The 5861-nt window shown below is 33.7% G+C and overlaps 1 long non-coding RNA gene across 1 annotated transcript; it reads right to left on the bottom strand.

Annotated features, from left to right (window-relative positions):
* Nucleotides 1-228: 228 nt before the first annotated feature.
* Nucleotides 229-4859, bottom strand: LOC143690247 (uncharacterized). The gene is made up of 3 exons (XR_013179059.1): nt 4778-4859; nt 1409-1523; nt 229-1016 (listed from the first exon to the last, which is right to left on the bottom strand). It is a non-coding gene; the product is annotated as an uncharacterized LOC143690247 (long non-coding RNA).
* Nucleotides 4860-5861: the final 1002 nt, after the last annotated feature.

Below are 5861 nucleotides of genomic sequence, written 5' to 3'. Positions count from 1 at the left end.
CTCCTTGCTATTTCAAAATCTTTCCTTTTGGGTGTTTCTAACTTTTATTCAGTAATTTAGCCACCTATATAATGGAAAATTCTTGGGATGTTATTTCTGGCAGAAACTGACAAGAAGGCATAGGCAAATACTTTTTTTGAGGTATGTAACATTTATTTATGTGTAGACATGTTACATTTCTGAAATTGGAAAATACACAAATATATGGGCTGCTGCCTTCAGGGTCATGATTAGAACATACTTCTGAGTATGATATTGGTGCAGCAAGCCTGACAGAGAAGACCTGGCAGTTCATTGGGTTTCAATACTGTGAAAACATGAGAACTTGAGGCTCCAAAGCTGTGTCTATAGAAGAATGTTGCACCTCATTCAAAAGGACTTAAGAAATGGTGTTGGCTCTAATGTTTATAAGCACGTGTAAACATTAAAAATTCATCCTGAACAGTTTGTACAGAATCAAACGATTTTTATGGCAAGCAGTTTGGAAGGTAATGTGCAGTGCAGGTCGAATAATCAGGAATGGCTGGAACAATTCAGTACGAACAATTTTAGGGACATTGGCACAAGTAATAGAAAATGCTTAGGATTCCCCAGAGTCTGTAGGACCTTCATTGATTAGTAAAGCCAGTTCTAAAAGGAGAGGGAAAAGGGTAGAGGGTGTTTGCTCTGGAGGAAAAGGAGAAACACATGGAGCACCAGTGGTGTGAGCAGTTGTAGGTCTGCCTCATCGTCTCTTGGTTGGCTTCTTGACACTGAGGTTCCCAGGAAGGAGATCAGTGCATTTCCAACCCCAATCCATGGACCCCTTAGGGCCAGTATAGGTCCTCAAATCTGCATTAAATATTGTGGAGTAAGACTCACATGAGATCACCATGAGAACTTAAACACTGTTTCTCTGGAACCAGATCATAAGCCAGGCAGTAAAGTTCAAGAAGAAATCCAATATTGTCCAACCTTTGAGAGATGGCAATTCCCCCCAGCTGTCATTGCCAGAAAGTAACCCTGAGAAATATCATCTGTGGAAGACAAAGGTGGAGCTAAGAGTTAAAGTGGGTATTTATTACACTCAATCCTATTGAATTCTAATACCAGTAGAATTGCCAATGTCTCAAGATCTGTAGTTCATCTGTCCAGGCAATAACATCCCAGAGGTTTCAGTGATAAAGTGAAGAGACAGTGGGCCATTTGTCAGAGTAAAGAGTGCACCCCAGTATGAGGAAGACTGTGAAGACTATGAAGTATCTTCAAGGGGAATATAAGGGGGAAAAGTGAACAACGTGACATACCTAAAGTAAGAAATGCATTGCATTTCTATTCCCCTCCCTCCAACACACACACACACACACACACACACACACACACATAAGCAAACATAACTGTAGCGAATATTTTATAGAACAAAACTCACCTATGTTCTGATTTACTGTATTTCAATATAAAATACTAGTTTTGGGAAGGTGATGCTGATGCAATGGCAGAGTTCTCGCTTGCCATACAGGTGACCCAGGTTCTATTCCCAGTGCCTGCCCATGCAAACAAACAAACAAACAAAAACTAGTTTTACCATTAATAGATGAATACCTATATTTTGAAAAACTATATATTATGTGAAACCTGCTGTTTTAAGATGGATGGATCCTAAGGCTGAATTATTCTATATACTGAAAGATTAGAGATGCTTAAAGAGAAAAATTTTGAAAGGGCAAGGAGACTGGTGGATCAACAATAGAAATAGAATGAGAGAAGCAGAAAAACTGATTAGAAATAGAGAAGAGGGGATGGGTGATGTAGTAGCTACGTGATTAAGAGGAACTTCAGGGAAAGAGCAGGCATAGTTAAAATGGATTGAGAAAAAGTTTTACCATATTAGTAGAACTTTAAAACCATCCTTCCTCAGGTTACAAAGCCTTGAGTAAAATTCCAGTTTTAAATCAGATGTTTTTATGCCATGAAAACAATGTATTGGGTCACAATCAGCATTTTTAAAAGTAGAATAGAGTACAGAACGTCAATATGTGTTGCACATGGATACTTCGTAAAAATTTTGCTTCAGTTATAGATGCATATGCATTTGTGGGTGTTAATAAGTGGACTACGTACAATGTAAAATGAATTCATTACTAAGGGTTGAATCAAAGTAATTTGAAAGTCACTGCCCTAGAATATGCATGAACATGTGTATCAAGATATATAAACATTGATAGCAGCATTATTAAGTAATCATTTATTACTTAAAATAATATTTGCAACCCTCAACACCCTCAGACGGGAAAATGAATAAACAAACTGAGGAAATTAATTTCAAGTAATGGAATACTAGACTGCAATGAAATGAAGATACTACAGCTATACTAAACAGTATGGATGAATCTCAAGGTCAAATGAAGCGTCTCACAGAAGAGTATATATCTAATTATTACATTTATTACATTTGCTCCAAAATGAGCAAAATAAAGAATATATGGTTTAAAGAGCATACATATATAAGAAAACAGTGAAGAAAAGCAAAGGAATGATAAATACCTCAGGATACTGATTACCTCTTGAGGAAGGAAGGGAGATACCACAGAGGAGGGCACATATGGCATTCAAGGCGACTGTCCTTAATGCGTTTCTTAAGCTGATATGACAGATACAGGCTTTTGTTTTTTCATTATATTTTAGACTATGTGTATAGGTGATATGTACTTCTTTATTATGATTTATTACATAATGAATTTCTTACAATGAAATAACTACTGTCAGAACAGCATCCTTTTAATTTACAAAGGAATAACTGTTGATGTTGAATATTCGTTTCATACCCAGCACCTTAAAGAAAGCCTGAAGTTTTGAAGGGATGTTCAGTTCACTGGAGGTGGAGTGGAGTGCTAGTTGTATAGTTATATCATCTACAGATAGCAATGATTGTGTTTCCTCCATTTTTGCTATACTTTTTAGTGTTTTATGACAAACTTTTGCCTAGAAATTTCAGGAAAATTTAAAAAAAGACTTTTTTTTAAAAATTAAAAGGTAAAGCATCTTCTTCTATTCTGCATTATAAAGAAAATGGCATTTTACTTCACCATTGAGCTCAACGTAGGTTATTCCTTTAAGAAAATGCTATTACAGAATTGTATATTCTATAATCAGAAAAATCTAGCTTGAAAGTTGCTTCCAGCATTAACTCATTATCATCTTGGCCACATTACTTGAGTGCTTCAACACCGAAGTTTAAAGGAGCGATAGTAATAATAATATCTGCCTGAAAGGACTGATGAGAAAAGTGCATACACATAGTATGCATAGTGAATTTCACCACTGTTGAAGTGGTTGGAGTTTTTTAATGCTGTTTCAACATGTCTCAAAATGCATTAAAATATTTCTATCATGTGGCCTGGAAATTTTACACAACAGAAAAAAAACAAAGATCAAACCACAAGATATTGATTTGTGTGGCTTATGTTAAAACAGAGTTGAAAAGCAAGGTATTCCCAGATAGGATAATAGTTAAGTTAATGATGCCCTTACTACAGATAGAATATTTTGTGGCTTTTTAAAAAGCATTCTAATAATATTTTTGCCACATTATTAAGTAAAAGCAACAAAAGTTTTTATTTTGCAATATGACATTTACAAAAGAAAATATGCCAGAAAAGACTAAAAGAAAATAGAGTAGGCCAAGAATATTAGTAGCAATTACCCCCCCCAAAAGCATAATGTGCGGGATTTTTTTTCTATTTTTTATGGCTTCTCTACTTACCAAACAATAGTGAATATAAATTCCTATAATGTTGACATTAAAAATTAATGTGTAAGGTGGTGCGAAGGTGGCTCAGTGGCAGAATTCTCACCTGCCATGCTGGAGACCCACGTTCAATTCCCTGTGCCTGCCCATGCAAAATAATAATAATAATAATGTGTATTACTTTACTATCTCTCTTTATATTTATGCATGTATTTATTAATCTATGTGTATATGTATCTAATGTGTGTGTATACATTAACTGTATTTATCTATTTATCATCTATTATTCATCTATCTATCTATCATCACAGTTTTAAAAGACTACTCAGGGGTCCAACCAAATTTCCTAATAAAAGGCCAAGACATGGTCTTCCAATCTTTGAAAATGTGAGCTCTTCAGGGACAAGCAATGTCATTAACAATCTCATTTAAGACCCATAGAACTCAGGTCAGTAGAACGTTCCAAGTGGTTGTTAAGAAGTGTTTCTAAGTGATTGAATATATGAATAACAAGTATTGTGAATTTAAACCTGATCACATACTATTGCAAAAGATTCTCATAGTTTGTCATAGGCAGCTATTAATCCAAAGGGACATGTGTAGAAAAAGGACAGACTAGTATCTCTAGTCCTTAGTGATATCGAACAGGTCTGCTATAATAGAGAATATTTTCTAAGGTTTTGTAAGATTTCAAAATTAATTCAATGTGGAATGTGTATGCACACATAGTGAATTTCTGCAAAATATTGAGCCTTTAAATGGCTAAACCTAAAACGCAGGCAGAAACCTATCACTCAACTTTTCTGTCAACATATGCAGTGTTAGCAAAGCAAGTAAGAAGAGAAAAATAAAATCTGAAATCCAGATATTTTTAGGAACTTTTTAAAGGAAACTCAGAGTATGAATTTTCATTTTACACTGGCAATAGTGACCAACATTTGATGCCTTCTTTTAATTGTTGAGAATGTCATTGTAAAATGGTCAGGAAAAATGGATTAAATTAATGTGTAGATTAGTCAGATTTTCTTAATTCCATGGCCAGAGATTTACCTGGTTTATGCCTTCAAACATAATCCTTTGGGTACAAGGGAACAAAGTAAAAATGTGTACCCAGATATGCACGGCATCTTTTCCACCACTAGAAAACAATTTGGATTATTAAGCAATCATTGTCTTAAGCAGTATGATAGATCACATGAGAAATTCAAAAAATATATAAAAATGATTCTCTCTTGTTTCTCATTAATGTCTTAACTACATGACCTAGAAGTTGCAGATCAAGGTTTAAAAAATAATAATAGAACCAGCTGTACAATTGTCAAATTCCAAAATTTGATCTACAGTTACTTGATGAGGGGAAGAAAAAACATCCTCAGATAATGCTACCCTGTGGGTAATTTCACGATCTATACAGCAAAATTGATTTAATTTAAAATGCACATTCCTTTTCATATAGGAATTTTATATACAGATATACATGCATTGTGAAATTATACACATACAGAAGCACAGAGATAGATATTCACTACAGCATTTTATAATAAAATTTCAAAAACAATTAAAATTTCTATTAATAAAGGATAAATTAATACAATACATCATGCCTATTCAGTGGCACACTATACAGCCTTAAAAGAATGAGGGAATGCTCCATGTCTTATTGAAGATATGTGTGTAAAATGTACTGAGAAATTATGAAAGTAGAATCTCTAATTTGTATAAATGAAAGGAATATGCTTGCCTGCTTAGATGTCTGTAGATACTTTTAAATATATACAGAAACTGATGATAACAAAAATTCCTGAAGATATTAACTAAGTATCTGAGAGAGTGGGGTGGGACAGAGATTTGTTTTTCACTATATAACCCACCGTATTTTTTATTTTATATGATGTACATATATTACCTATTAAAAATTGAAATAAAAATTAAATATAAATAAGTAAACTTATTAATGATATCCTATTTTTATAACACAAAATAGAATCCAGATCTGTTTTGCTAATTCATATGGAATAGATTACTAGCACTGTATAAGTTACAATAATTTGAAGAATTATTTAACTTCAGGTCAGCAAAATTTTAATAGACACCTACTCTATTGCAAACTAAGAATGCAAGAAATTTGGTGGGG

The sequence above is a fragment of the Tamandua tetradactyla genome, chromosome 7 (genome assembly GCF_023851605.1).
Source record: "Tamandua tetradactyla isolate mTamTet1 chromosome 7, mTamTet1.pri, whole genome shotgun sequence".
In the NCBI taxonomy this organism is placed as follows: Eukaryota; Metazoa; Chordata; class Mammalia; order Pilosa; family Myrmecophagidae; genus Tamandua; species Tamandua tetradactyla.
Note: the sequence above shows the minus strand (reverse complement) of the source record. Positions and strands in the feature narration are given on the sequence as shown.